The sequence below is a fragment of the Aphelocoma coerulescens genome, unplaced genomic scaffold, assembly GCF_041296385.1.
Source record: "Aphelocoma coerulescens isolate FSJ_1873_10779 unplaced genomic scaffold, UR_Acoe_1.0 HiC_scaffold_77, whole genome shotgun sequence".
Classification (NCBI taxonomy): Eukaryota; Metazoa; Chordata; class Aves; order Passeriformes; family Corvidae; genus Aphelocoma; species Aphelocoma coerulescens.
This window is the reverse complement of record NW_027184063.1, coordinates 1,166,595-1,182,299: the sequence shown is the minus strand read 5'-3', so window position 1 is coordinate 1,182,299 and position 15,705 is coordinate 1,166,595. Positions and strand designations below refer to the sequence as shown.

Below are 15,705 nucleotides of genomic sequence, written 5' to 3'. Positions count from 1 at the left end.
GGAGGACCAGGTGACTCAGAATGTCTCCTAGCGGGGCCTGATGGAACACAGGAGACCATAGTGAGGGTATGCAGCCCCATTGATCCAAGGGTCCAGTGTGACACAGAGGACCCTCATGGAACCCAAGGGACCAGAGAAAGGTTATGGAACCTCATGCAACCATGGCTCCACTATGACACACCAGGGCCTAATGCAGCTCAGGAGACCACAGTGAGGTTCTGGAACCTCATGGAAAAAAGCCTTAAAATGACACAGTGTGGCCTCACGGAACCCAGGATACCATAACCACTGTATAGAACCTCACGGAACCAAGGCTGCAGTGGGACACAGCGGGTCCTCATGGAACCCAATAGTCCATAGTGAGGTTATGGAAAGTCCTGGAACCAAGGCTATATAGCAACGAACCAGGGCCTCACGAACACAGGAGACCATTCTGAGGCTGTGGAATCCCATGGAACCAAGCCTCCAATATGTTTCAGCAGGGCATAACACAGCTCAGGAGACCACAGTGAGGTCTTGGAACCTCATGGAAGCAAGGCTCTGATTTGACACAGTGAGGCCTGATGGAATAAAAGAGACCGCAGTGGAGTTCTGGAACCCAATGGAACCAGGGCTCTACTGTGACTCAACGGAGCCTCATGGAACCCAAGAGACCACAGTTGTGGAATATGGGATTACATTTGTTAAAGTGATTGAAGCTTATGCTCAGCAGAAGGCCCTGTGGGAAAGGCCCCGCTGCGGGCTGGGCGGTTGGAAGTTGGGTGAAGGGTGAGAGGCAGCTGCGAGTGAGGAGAGAGTCGGTTGAGTGACAATTGGCAGAGGGACTGTGATTGGCTGGAGGAAGGTTTGCACAGCATATGAGCGGGAAGCTGACTGGCTGATAGGATGCGTGGACCGCAGCACGGCAGCTGTGCCAGCCAATGGGTGCCCTTCTGCTGTTAAGTTCTGTTATGGTTCTTCAGTTTGGTTTCATTTGAGATGAAAGGTATAAAGAGGGGGTGATTCTGGAAATAAAGGGATCTTCTTGGGTCATACAAGGGGTTCTGTTGTCTTTGTTCCCCATTGCTGCAAGTGGCTGGCCCGAATTGGGACCAATAAAAGCGGTGAAGGGTGTGCACCACTCCGATAGCACTTTCCACTGTGTTAGGAATTGGTTGACCGGGAAGAGTTCGGTGAAGGAACTCAAGGAATTCAAGTGCATGCACCTCACCTATCAGGTGAGTAACCAGTGGAAGCAATATGGGAGGTGGAAGATCCCTGGAACAAAGAAGGAGATTGGACCTGTATGGCGGCTCCTACATCGGCAAACTACTGGTATTGCTGATGTGAAATTAAGCACCCTGCTGGACTGGGTGTCCGATTAGGTTAGAGATTTTCCCTTCAGTGGGCCCCTTCAATCAGAAGTCTGGCAAGTGGTAGGGCAGAGACTTTTTGATATCGCCAGGGACAGCAATGCCGAAGCTTGCAGGCACCTCGCTACATGGGGAACGATCATGGCAGACTTTAAGGGAAGTTCCGTGGATGTTGGCCATTATGCGGCTTCAGAAGCTGATTCCCCTGAGCCCTCAGCACCTCCTGAACCTGTATCTGATGCATCCGGCTACCCCGAGATTCTCCCATCCCCTACAGAATTGATTTACATGATAAAAAAATCCCTACACAGTTGGCTTCCTCGGCATGGAAGTCCCAGACCGTGAGCAAGCTTCGGACTCCCTTCCTGCCCACAATGATGACGTTGTAACCCAGCACTGGCGGAAGTGTAGGGAAGCCGCGATGGAGGAGAACGACCTGGCGGTTGTTACTGCCTGTCTGGTTATATATGCGCCGAAGCAACGCCCGGCCTACAGGGAACTAGACTATAAAGTAATCAAAGAACTGAGGATGCTAGTAAAGGAAAGCGGCGTATCCTTCTGTCACGTCCTAAGTTACCTGGACTCCATAAGTACTGTGTACATCCTCGTACCTAATGACTGCAAAAGCATAATGAGAATGATCTTGACCGTGACTACCGTGAGCTGTGTACTACCCAGGCGGAAGTGCTGCAAGACAGAAATCCACCCATCGTTGCCGCACAGCTGACCGCAGAGGGTCCGTACGCAGTCCCTACAGCGCAGACAGGCTACCTGTGTGACGTGTATGATATCATCACCCACCTAGCCCGGCAAGCCCTGCGGCAACTCCTGGGGACGGGTATTGATGCTAACGTGTCTTTTGCTAAGATCCTACAGGGTCTGGCAGAGTCGTTTGTACAGTTCCTGGACAAACTGCAAGAATGCCAAAATGTGGGTTCTGCCACTCATGGAACCAAGGCTCTGATGTGACACCGTGGGGCCTATGTGAACACAGGAGTCCATTGTGACTCTATGGAATCTCCTGGAACAAGGCTCCAACATGTCACAGTGGAGCCTCATGGAACCAGGAGACCACAGCCACCAAATGGAACCTCATGGAATTAAGCATCCAGTGGGACAGAGCAGGGCCTAATGCAGCTTGAGACTGAGTCCATAGTGAGGTTATGGAACCTCATGGAGCCATGGCATAAAGCTGTCAGGGACTGAAATGGTTCATACCTTAAACATTGTTATGAAGGAGTTTTGCCCATTCTAGCAAAAACTGTATCAAGAAGCTACAGCCACAGAAGCCCAGCCCTCCTTGAAGATGCCTGACTGGCACTTTGGACTGGGAGTTCAGTCACAGAGCTAAGAGAAAGGGGACACTACTGTGCAATCATCTCAGGTTCTAGGCAGAAGTAATCAAGGCTGAGGGAAAAGAACACATCCACAAGAAAACCAAAGAGCACAAAATCATGGCTGGCTGGGTTTGGGGTGGAGGAGACCACAGTCCACAGAGGGCCTACACAGGTTTACACAGACTCCCCTGCCACTGAGGGGGAACAAGGAGGTTTCAGGTCTGTGGTGCCACCTCTGGTCAGAGGCACTGAACACCCATCCTCCCTTACACAAACTGGCCCAGCTGGGAAACCTCCAACACTGGAAAGGCCATATCCACGGGATATTCACAAGAGGCAGCTGAGGGGGTGTCATAATCCATCAAAGACCTCCCAAAGTGCTCCCAAAATTTATTCCTGAGGCCTTGCTCCACAGGACTGCACGTGATGCAAAGTGATGCAGCAGACCCAGAGTCTGCTGCAAGAGACAGTGTCCAAGTGCCCTCCCCAGGCGCCTTCTTTCTACTGGGCCTGGCAATGTTTTTGTGGCCATTGTGTTCCATGAGGCCCCTCTCTATAACAACTGCCCTTGATTCCATGAGATTCCATTGCATCACAAAGATGTTCTAGCTTCCATGAGGTCCCACTGTGTCACAATGGACACTGGGTTCCCTGAGTGGTGGCACTGTTTCCACACCAACCTCTGTCTGAAGAGGCCCCACTTTGTCACAATTGACTCTGGGTTCCATGGGCTGGGAAGAGCAGAGGTGGGAAGAGGCTGGGCCATTGTCCCTGGCTGTGCTGCTGCTGGGAGTATCTTCCCTCCAGCTGTGCCCACAGGCACTGCCCCTGCAGAGCCAGAGAAGGGCTGAGGAACAAACCTTGGACACACAAGTCAGGGCAGACACTCCTTTTGATTCAAATGCACAGGGAAGAAGCCTCCTGAAAGTCTTTGTGTTTCCAAAGAAAGCCAGACATTCATGTAGAAATGCTAAGAGCAGTACTACAGGATTTTATAAAAAACAGCATAACACTACAAAAAGAAGAAAAGAAGGCACCAATGAAAAAATGGACAAATAGGAAAAAAAAGCTGAGATCATAAAGAGTCACATTCTGAAGGTTCTGGAGCAGAAAAGGAGAGTTTATTGCTTCTGAAAAGATACAGTCATCATTTTCCTCAGGGCATCCTTGAGCTCCTGGTTCCTCAGGCTGTAGATGAGGGGGTTCAGGGCTGGAGGCACCACCTAGTACAGAACTGACACCACCACATCCAGGGATGGGGATGAGATGGAGGGGGGCTTCAGGTGAGCAAATGTGCCAGGGCTGATAAACAGAGAGACCACGGCCAGGTGAGGGAGGCACGTGCAAAAGGCTTTATGGCAGCCCTGCTCAGAGGGGATCCTCAGCATGGCCCTGAAGAACTGCACATAGGAGAAAAGCATGAACACAAAACAACCCAAAAAAGGAAAAGTACTAAAAGCAAGAAGCCCAAATTCCCACAGGTATGTGTCTGAGCAGGAGAGCCTGAGGATGTGTGGGATTTCACAGAAGAACTGGCCCAGGGCATTGTCCTGGCACAGGGGCAGAGGAAATGTATTGGCCGTGTGCAGCAGAGCAGTGAGAAAGCCACTGGCCCAGGCAGCTGCTGCCATGTGGGCACAAGCTCTGCTGCCCAGGAGGGTCCCGTAGTGCAGGGCTTTGCAGATGGACACGTAGCGGTCGTAGCACATGAGGGTGAGGAGGAAATCCTGTGTTCCAAGGAAGAAGACAATCAGAAACACCTGAGCTGCACATCCTGTGTAGGAGATGTGCCTGGTGCCCCAGAGGGAATTGTGCATGGCTTTGGGGACAGTGGTGCAGATGGAGCCCAGGTCGGTGAGGGCCAGGCTGAGCAGGAAGAAGAACATGGGGCTGTGCAGGTGCTGGCCGCAGGCTCCGGTGCTGATGATGGAGGCCGTTGGCCAGGAGGGCAGCCAGGGAGATGCCCAGGAAGAGGCAGAAGTGCAGGAGCTGCATCTGCCACGTGTCTGCCAAAGGCAGCAGGAGGAAGTGGCTGATGGAGCTGCTGTTGGACATTGCTGTGTCTGGCCATGGGCACCTGTTCATGGAGAAAGGACAGTGACAAGTCAGGACAGGCTGCTTGGAGCCAAACCCGTGCCATTCCCTGCAGACTGTCCCGCTGGGACTGCCCCACCCTTGTTCCTGCTCTGGGAAAACCTTCACCCAGTTGCCTGCCTGAGCTCCACTTGTGCTGTCTGAGTGTGCCAGGAGCAGCCAGGCCTGTGCGTGGGGGCTGTCGAGGAGCCATCCCTGCCCCGCTGCCCTGGGTTTGTGGCCGTGTGGCAGAGGGACAAGGCTGGAGAGTCAGGATTTGTCAGTGCAATCCCTCCTAGAAAGGCTTGGTAGCAGTTTTACTCTCAGTTCCACAGGACAGGGATGGCAGGAGTGAGTTTTAGGAAAGGTTTTCCTACCCACACATCATTCCTGCTTCTCTGAGGTCAGAAATCCCCAGCATTTCTGCTGCACTCCACCTTTGCCACTGAGAGGTGAGAGGCAAAGGATTCCCTGTGGCTCAGGGCAAGCTGAGGGGCTGCATGGGCTTGTTCCCAACTGCCCTGGGCTTGCCCCTTTGGCTGCAGTCAGAGCACAATCACACTCCCGGCTCACCCTGGCATAAACCAGACCCTGCCCAGAGCACAGGGATCCCTGAATGTCTCACCCTCTCTAAAGGTCTCTGAGCAAGGTCTCAGCACGCCCTTCTACCAGGGACACTCACGCTGCCCTTGGCAAACCCAGCAGCATTTCCTCAGCTGTGGCATCTCTGCACTTCCCCGGGGGACATTCAGGGCACGCCGAGAGGCTCTGGCACAGATTTGCACCCAGGAGGGCAGCTCAGAGCTTGGAAGGACACAGTGAGGAGAGCCCTGGGTGTACCCACGATGGTATCTCAGGGAGGGAGGCTCAGCTCATTCCCCTTTCCCATGGACTGCTTTGCCCACAGCCCCACAGGGCACTGGGAAGCTTGGACACCCCATTCCCATGGACAGCCCTGTCTGGCAGGAATCCCAAGGGCAGAGCCTGACTCAGCTGCTGAAGATCCCAGAGCCCCCCTGAGAGCACCAGATAGCAGTGACAATGTCAGAGGAGTAATAATAATAACAATAACAAGGACAATAGCAGAGACTCAGAATGTTCTGTCATTCTGGGATTCCAACTCCTGTTCTGCTTCTCTCATCCCGCAACCTTCCCAGCCTGCTCCAAGCAGGAAATCCAAACAGGCTCAGGAGCGCTCCTGATCTTGACAGCAATCCCTGGCTTACCTTCTTTTGGGAAGCGCCTCCGGAGCTGTGCCCAGGCTGGTCTGGAGCTGGGAGCAGCCCTGCCCCAGCCAGCAGCTCTCAGCAGCAGCACCTGCCCTGCTCAGGGTCACTCCTTCCCCCCCGCAGCTCCTCCCCCAGCGCTGGCAGCAGCTCCCCGGGCCGGCTGAGAGCTGCCCCTGGCAGGCAGCAGAGTCCCTGCCCCAGCACAGCGCCCTGGGCTGCAGGACCCTGCTCTGCAGGACAGCCCTGGCCACCCCTGGCTGCAGCCCCGGCCAAGAGGTCACTGCTGTCCTCACACACATTCCCCTGGCCAGGTACAGCTCTTCCAACCCCCTATGGCCCCTCAGCCCCAGACACCAACTCACATCTATGGAGCTCCTCCTCAGTACCATGGAGACTCTCAAGGCCACCCCCAGCCCCACAGAGTCCTCCTTGTCCCCATCAGATCCAACACCACCTCCAAAGGGACCACTCCCGGGCACTGCCAGGGCTGTGCTGCCCTGCAGATCCCTGCAAACCACAGTAGTGCCTTCGAGGCCACAACCCGAGTCTCAGACAGTTTCCCACTCTTTATGTCTGGAGCTGACCAAGAAATACCCCATGGTGGGGTGCCCCTTTCCTGCAGTCACCGCAATGACCAACGTCAAACTGAGCCCTCGCTGAGGCTTTCCCCAGGAGAAGCTGCATTTGTTCCCCCACAGAGCAGCCTGTTCTTATGGGGGGCAGTGGGCACAGGGGCAACAGCAGTCCTGAAGGAAGCGGGATAGCCTGCGGAACAGCCTGACGCCAAACAGACTTCAGTGTCATGAAGGCAGAGGAGAGGGTGTCCCTGGGAGGCCAAGCCCGGTAGAGCTGATTGTCCTGGCAGGTTTCATCTGGCAACAGTCCTTGGATACACAGCAATTTGGAAGAGGAATCTCAGTTTTGGCCATGGGCCGCTGGAGGAGAAGGACGGATCTGTTCCATAGGAAGGAAAACACAGAGCCCCAGAGCTCCAGGGGCAGATGAGAAGCGACTCTCAACATTCCAAGATCAGCTGGAGCTGTCAGGTGACCACCAGGAGGCCAAGCCAGCCAGAGCTGTTCCAGGTTCCCTTGCTTCCATGGGCCCCTCAGTGTCACAAAGGTGTCCTTGGCTCCACGGGGCCCAGCAGTGTCACAATGGACTCTGTGATTCCATGAGGACCTGCAGGAGCACAATGGTCTCCTTGGATCCACGGGGCCTCTCAGAATCACACTGGCCCCTTGCTTCCATGGGGCCCAGCAGTGCCCCAATGATCCCCTTGGATCCAATTCCAAAATTATAGGGCTCCTGAGCAAAAATGCAGGAACAGGAGGAACAGCTCTTTACTATAAAATACAGAGAGAGCACAACAGAACAAACAACACCACGGGAACAGAAGGTTCCCACTCGCTAAGCACAAACCATCATGGGATACTGCATCCCTGACTCAGCCCCAAGACAGGTTTGAGGAATGAGCTTTGTGGGAGCCCACCTGGCACAGAGGATTTTCCATCTGGCAACATGGGGGATGCTCTGGGGGCTGCTGAGAGACTGAAATGTTGTGGTTCACAGCTGAAACTTTGTCAGGAAGAGCTTTTTGCCCATTATGGCAGAACTGTATAAAGGAGCTGCCACCACCCAAGCACCCCCTGTCCCTGAATGTGCCTCCTGAGGGGAACTTTGGCCTGCAAGTTGAGCTAAGGAACCTTGAGATCAGGGAAAGGGGGACTCTTAGCCAGGGATCTCAGGTCTAGGGAGGAGGAAACAAGGCTGAGGGAGGAGAATGAATCCACCAGAAAGCCAAGGCCAGAGCTGTCCTGAAAATCAGCCCTGGCTGGGGGAGACCCCAGCCCCCAGACCCATTTGCTGAGGCCAGGTTTGTACCCCCATCCCCCAACCAAGGGGGCAGGAGGAGAGTTTGGGGGTGTGGGGTAACCCCTGCCCAGGGGGAGTGAACACCACCCCCCTTACCCAGACTGGCTCAGGTGTGAAACCCCCACCCCGGGAAGGCCACACACACAGGGGACACTGTCACACTCGCCCCTCCCCAGGGGAGGTCTCTGTCTCTGTCACTCCCTTGCTCTCCCCCCTCTTCTCTTTCACAGGCTGGGGCCGTTTGCCAAATGTGAGAATCATTTTTCTCTTTATCCCTGTCACCTCTGTGACAGCTACACAGAGTTTATCCTTCCTTTAAATCATCTGTATTGGGCCGAACTTTCACTTTTCTTTTACAGGAACATGCCAGCAGCTGAGCTGGAGCTGTGCGGGGACTGCTGGACCTTTGAATTGCCACCATAACTGCTTCGGCTGTCGGTTCATTCATGGTTGGGGTTTGTTTGCGTTTTCATCACAAGTGACTTGTGGGAAGAGCAAACATTCCTCCAAGCATTTTCGGTAGAGTTAAGTTTGATTTCTGCCAAGTTTATTTTGTCCGGTGCCCAGGGGATGCTCAAGGGGTCTCTGTGCCTCTCTCCCTGGGGGATGCTGGGGAGGGGCTTGGTGGGGTTGTCCCTGTCCCTCTCACTCCAGGGCATTCCCAAGGCAGTGTCCCTGTCCCTTTCAGCCTTGGGGATGCTCGGGCATCTCCATCCCTCTTGCCCCAGGGAATGCTTGTGCGGGATTGGGGACCAAGGGCTCTGTGTCCCTCACACTGCTGAGTGTGCTCAGGGGCTCTCCAACCTTCTCATACCTGGGGATGCCGGGGGAGTCTCTGTCCTTGTCACTCCTTGGGTGACCCTGCCCAAGCACCATCGGGGTGAGAGCAACACAGACACCCCCAAACCCACACAAGCACCTCCCAAAAATCCCAAGGGGAGAAGGACAGAGACCCTCACCAGGCACTGAGTGGGGTGAGAGGGACAGAGACCATCCCCAGCCCCAAATCATTCCCAGACAAGAGAGGCTTGGAGACTGCCCTGGGACTCCCCAGGTAGGAGAGGGACAGAGAAACTAAACTTGGGGGGCAGCTGGGTGGTCCAAGATCCAGGTGCTGCCACGCTGCCCCTCCATTCCACACGAGCATTCCAGGAAGGCAGCCCTGAATGTGACCCTTGGGGGTCTGGGATCAGCCTTCACATCCCTGGGGGAGCAGAGACAGAGAGGACGAGAGACTTTCCCCCTCTTATTCCTGTGGAAGGGTGAACCCCAGCTGCCCTTTTCTTCTGCTGCCTCCTCATCTCCTCGGCAGAGGATGTCAAACTCCCCAGGAGCAGGAAGAAGCCCATTCCGGGTTTCCTTGTGTCTGCAGCCTGGAACATCCACTCCCAGCAGAGCACTTGGTGAAAGCCCTGCTGAATGACAGCAGGAGGAGGTTTGTGAGAAAGGCAGGAAATTGTATTTTGATAGGAAATCACAATTCCAAATTATTTCTTTCTGTCACATTCATTTTCAGTCAGTTCTGGTCTGGTTTCCAGAGTGCCACTGTTACAAAAAGGATAAGATATTGGATTTTAGAAGTAGTAAGGCTAAGGCTCTGCTAGGCTGTAAGGCCTCAGGTGTAGAAATAGTTCTCTTGGGAAACAGGAATGGAATGTGCTGGGTGGGGAAGTTAGGAGTAGTGAATTAGCTGGGCATGGAGAACATGTCTAAAAGTAAATAGTTCTGGGTCGATATATGTGGCATGCAAGGGGGATTTCAGTGGTGGGAGTTCGTTGAGCATTATCTAAGACTAGACAACCATGAAGATATACGGCTTGGGGTATGATTATCAATTGTTAATGTTTTGTATGTGTGCCAATGTTTGAAACTGTATAAAGAGCTGAGTGAAACGATAGGTCTTTGGCAAGCCTGATTTGGGACACCAGTCCCCAGGTCCCCGGGCCCTGAATAAAGCACCGCATAAACTGACTCTCTGTTGGTTTGTGTTTGTGGTCGGTGGGCAACAGTTTTCTGGCGACCCAGGTGGGACTCCGGGGGTCATAGGGGCGGTTCGCGGGGTGATCTGCTCCGTGCCGGCACCAGGTGATTTCTGGGGAGACATCAGCCCGTGCCTGACCCCGCGTCCGACGGACAACCGTGAGGTAAGCCCACAAGGTGCTTTATTCCTTTTAAACCGGTGGTGGTAGCCTGCCCGGTAAGACGAGTCTCTACTCGCAGGGTTGGGGCATTGGTTTGGGATTATAAAGCCTAGGCGCTGGCCGTCAGACAGAGCGAAAGCTTTCCAGAGCCAGCCCTTGCTTCTCGCGGCGACGAGATAAGCAAGGAGGGAATTGGATATTGTGGTAATTGGTATTGGTATTAGTCTGTGTGTTATTAGTTGTGTGCGTTATTGTGTGGTTGCATACCTCTGGAATGATGCCGTTGCAGGTGTTTCGGGCTTTGTCAAGTTCAGATAAGGATATTCCGGAGGATTCTCCCCTCGGGTGTTTGCTAAGTCATTGGAAGGAGGGTAAATTGGGACGGGAGCTGCGGAAAAGAGAATTGATTGATTATTGTAATAAGGTATGGCCTGAATATGAAACTGGGGGGATGCAGTGGCAGTGGAATGGCACTATTAATTCTGAAATTATAACCCCCATGATGCGGTATTTACGGGAAAATGAGAAGTGGGATGAGATACCCTATTTGGATTTGTTTTATCAGCTAATAGGAAAAAAGGACTGGCAGAGGAAATGTGGAATGATGGTGTTAGAAACGGAACCAGAGGAATGCGCGGGTTGTAAAGAGCGAAGGCTACGGTTTTCTGAGCCTGAGGAGGATGTGTCTTTGTTGGTATCACCATCCGACCCAGTCAACCTCCCCCTCCCGGACTCAGATTCTTCGGAAGAGGAATCTGACTCCGAGGAAGGAGAGAGGGAACGATCCCGAACTCCCGAGCCCAGGGAGAGAGGGAGGGAACAATCCCGAACTCCGCTCTCCCAGCGTACTCGCAGAGGGCGTCTGGACAGGGGAAAAAGCGCTTCTCGAGCACATCTAATGGCCCCATTGCGAGAAGCAGTTGGACCAACAGGGGATCGGGTCAGAGTGAAAGTTCCGTTTTCCCCCAATGATTTAATAATTTGGAAGCAATCTGCAGGAGCTTATAGAGAAAATCCTGAAAAAGTGGCTCGGGTGGTGAAAATGGTAATAAAGACACAGAATCCGGACTGGAATGACCTACAGGTGTTGCTAGACTCGATAATGGATTCTACGGAAAAGGAGATGGTATTTAAAGCTATGTCTAATCGGGCAAGGGATATGATTCAGTTGCGAGCACCAGCACTACAAGGAATAGGGAATGTGAATGAAATAGTACCAAGGGAAGATCCAGAATGGAACCCTAATTTGGCAGAAGAGTATCATAGGTTGCAGGTTTATCAGGAGCTGTTGGTGGAAGGAATTCAGAGGGGAATTCCAAAGACTTTAAATTGGTCTAAGTTGTATGCGGTAAGACAGGATAAGGTAGTCACCATCTGCGTTCTTGGAGAGGCTGAAAGAAATAGCGCGGAGGTATACAGACTTAGACGTGGAATCGGAGGCAGGAAAACTGCAAATGGCCTTGATATTTATGGGACAGTCACAGGAGGATATTAGGAGGAAGCTACAAAAGCTAGAAGGGAATGATACTCGGGACTTGGAGAAAATGCTTGAAGTAGTGTGGAAAGTGTACAATAATAGAGAGAAAGAGGCAGTGAAGAAGCAACAAGCAAGCATGTTGGCAGTGTTACAACAGGCAAGTCAGATGAATGTGAGAGGCTGGGGGAGGGGACGAGGCAGAGGAAACGGGGGCATGGGAAGAGGTGGTTTCGGAGGTTTTGTGAATCAGAATGTAGGGAACCAGATGATGGGTAGGGGTAGAGGTAAATTGGGGCCCAGTCAGTGCGCCCGATGCTTCGCCGAAGGTCATTGGAAGAATGAGTGCCCCCTCAATTTGGGGATGGGGACACCGATGAGTAACTTTCCAGGAGGGAATCCCATGAATCAGGGAATGAATGCGAATGATGGGTTAAACCCTTTCGCGCCAGGACCACAAGGTGTCGCTCAAGCCTTTATGATGGGGAGCTATCAAAATCAGAGCTGACTAGATAAAGATCTAAAAGTGGTCCTGGAAGTTGACGGGGGGCCCAGGGAATTTAGGGTAGATACAGGAGCCACTTTCTCTGCAATCAATGAACAAATAGGACCGTTAAGTGATTCAGTTGTGAAAGTAGTAGGGGTGTCGGGGGAGGTGGTGGAGAGGTCATTCTTGCGGCCACTGGAAATCAAATTTGGAAACAAAGAATTGGATCACCAGTTTTTATATATGCCAAGCAGCCCGGAATGCTTGTTGGGGAGAGATTTATTATCGGCACTGGATGCAAAAATCATATTTGAGAAAGGGCGTGCTAAACTAGAAATCCCGGAGGGGAATCTGGCAAAACTTTTTGTGATTAAAGAGACAAAGACAGAGGAGATACCCCAGGAAATAGAGCAGGCAGTAGTCCCGTGGGTATGGGAAACAGGGACCCCGGGCAGATCCAGGGTAGCCGTTCCTGTGAAAATTGAATTAAAGGAAGGGGCACACCCGGTAAGAGTTCGACAGTACCCTATCAGTTTGGAAGCCAGGAAAGGAATTGCCCCAATGATCACGCAATTTATAGCATTAGGGATTTTACAAGAATGCGAATCGGAATTTAATACTCCAGTCTTTCCGGTAAGGAAACCAAATGGGAAATACAGGTTGGTGCAGGACCTGAGAGCAGTAAATGCAATTGCCAAAGATATACACCCGGTGGTGGCCAATCCATATACATTGTTAACATCGATTTCTGAGAATTTTCAGTGGTTCACAGTGATTGATCTAAAAGACGCCTTCTTCTGCATCCCACTGGCCCCCGAGAGTCGACACATTTTCGCCTTTGAATGGGAAAGCCCAGACACTCGCCGCAAGCGACAGTTAACATGGACCAGGTTGCCACAAGGATTTAAGTGTTCACCCACCATTTTTGGAAACCAGCTAGCAAAGGAGTTAGAGGAATGGAAAACTACCAAGGTAAAAGATTCTCCTTTTTCTTATGTTGTTTTACAATATGTGGATGACATACTCCTGGGAACAGAGGAGCGGGGACTGTGCTCAAAGTTAACAATTAAACTATTAAACATGTTGGGTCAGGCAGGATACCGAGTATCCAAGGAAAAAGCGCAGCTGGTGCAACAGAAGGTGATTTATCTGGGATGTGAAATATCACAAGGAGTCAGGAGAATAGGGGTAAACCGCATTCAAGCCATCTGTGCAATCCCTGTACCACGAAATAATCAGGAACTAAGATCTTTCCTAGGAATGGTTGGCTGGTGTCGCCTGTGGATTCCGAATTTCGGACTTATGGCCAAACCACTGTACGAAACAATCAAGGAACCCGAATTCAAGTGGGGTAAGACACAGCACAAGGCCTTTCAGGAATTGAAGCAAGCACTCAAAGAGGCCCCCGCTCTGGGTCTGCCTGACCTGACAAAAGACTTTCAATTGTATGTGCATGAAAGGCAGAGATTAGCTTTAGGAGTACTCACACAGTGATTGGGGTCATGGAAGAGGCCCGTGGGGTACTTCTCGAAACAGCTGGACATGGTGAGCAGAGGGTGGCCAGGGTGTTTGCGAGCAGTGGCTGCTACGGTAATCCTAATTCAGGAGGCACGGAAACTGACACTGGGAAAACACATCACGGTATATGTACCTCACATGGTCATAGCCGTCTTGGAACAAAAAGGGGGGCATTGGCTCTCCTCCAGCAGAATGATGCAGTACCAGGCTCAGTTGCGGGAACAAGATGATGTTGAATTGAAAATAACCAACTATCTCAATCCAGCAGAATTCCTTAGGTCCACCCAAGAGGAAGGAGAACTGGAGCATGACTGCGTGGAGGTGATCGAACAAGTGTATGCCAGCCGTGAAGATCTGAAAGATGTCCCGATGGCAGATCCCGATGTGGAGCTGTTTACGGACGGATCCAGTTTTATGGAGCATGGAACCAGGTATGCAGGGTATGCTGTGGTGACACTCCAGGAAATAGTGGAAGCTAAAGCACTGCCTCCGGAAACTTCAGCGCAAAAAGCAGAAGTATGGGCGTTGGTAAGGGCATTGGTCCTTAGTAGAGACAGGAAAGTGAACATTTGGACTGATTCAAAGTATGCATTTGGTGTAGTTCACATCCATGGGGCTCTGTGGAAAGAAAGAGGACTTTTGATCTCTCAAGGCTCACAGATCAAACATAAGGAAGTAATAATTCAGTTGTTGGAAGCTGTACACTTACCTAAAGCAGTAGCGATCATGCATGTCCGAGGTCATCAAGCAGACTCCGGGAAGGAATTTCAGGGGAATCGGATGGCAGATGAAGCTGCGAAAAAGGCAGCCAGATTGGTCTGGACTCAAATGGCTCTGATACCGACAAGAGAAAATCCCGCTGCACCTTATTTGGAAGAGAAACCGTGCTACTCTCCGGAGGATGAACGGTTGGCACAATTCACTGGAGCAAGAAGGAATGTTGTAGGATGGTATGTAACACCGGTCGGACAAGTTATACTGCCAGTGGAATTAATGAAAGTAGTCATGAAAACTGAACATAACAAACTCCACTGTGGTGCAGAAGCATTGGTAGAACATCTAAAGAAAATAGTACTCTCTAATTCGATGATAACAATGGCCAGAAGAATAAATGCCACCTGCCCGATTTGCATTAAAAATAACCCGTTGGTTAGAAGACAAGTCCAAATGGGGAAAATACGTGTAGGGCCACAACCAGGGGATTACTGGCAAATAGATTTTTCCGAGTTACCAAAATCTCAGGCATACAAGTACTTACTAGTTTATGTGTGCACCTTTTCAGGATGGCCCGAAGCTTTCCCTTGCAGGACGAACCAGGCCAAGGAGGTAGTGAAAACCCTTCTCAAGGAAATTATTCCGAGGTTTGGGGTTCCTTTAGGAATATCATCAGATAGAGGACCACATTTTACTGCAGGAATCGTGCAGGAAGTTTCTACTATTCTGGGAATTCAGTGGCACTTACACACCCCCTGGAGACCTCAATCTAGTGGTCAGGTGGAACGAATGAATCAAACTCTGAAAAATCAAATTAAAAAGATTTGTCAAGAAGCTAAAATACAGTGGCCCCAAGCATTGCCTCTAGCCCTTCTGAGGATTAGGATTAAACCATGAGAAAGGATAGGGGTAAGTCCGTATGAAATTTTGTACAGCAAACCATATCATGCTGTAACCTATCAAGGGGACCCACATGTAATTGGGGATCAGATGATTGTAAATTATGTTTTGTCTTTAAATAAGACCCTTGCAGCACTGAGATCCACGCTGGAGTGGAATCGACCGTTACCTCTGGACACTCCTGCTCACGATATTCACCCAGGAGACCAAGTTTATGTGAAGAACTGGTCGGTGGAGCCTCTGAAGGAAACATGGGACGGCCCCCATCAAGTGATAATGACAACTTACACCGCCGTCAAGGTCGACGGGATCAACAGCTGGATCCATTACACACGGGTCAAAAAGGTCCCCTCCCGATGGTCGGTGGAACCCCTATCTCCCACAAGAATGGTGTTCAAAGCCAAAAATTAATGCTGTTGTTGTTACTCTTGAGTAAAATAATAATTGTTGAAACCTTTGTTAAAATCACAATACCTGAATCGAGGGTGTGGGTACCGGAGAATTCAAATGTAAATCTCACATGTTTGTTTGTCGATGACCAGGGAGCTGGATGGGACAGAGTCAGGGCACGATGGAAATGGATCACCAAAGATCAAATTCAAGAT

The 15,705-nt window shown here is 51.4% G+C and overlaps 2 pseudogenes; both read right to left on the bottom strand.

The window, feature by feature from the left end:
* LOC138102495 (zinc finger protein 208-like) overlaps positions 1 to 15,705 on the bottom strand; it is a 322,764-nt pseudogene that overhangs the window by 211,449 nt on the left and 95,610 nt on the right.
* On the bottom strand, positions 3,789 to 14,644 carry LOC138102505 (olfactory receptor 14C36-like; annotated as a pseudogene).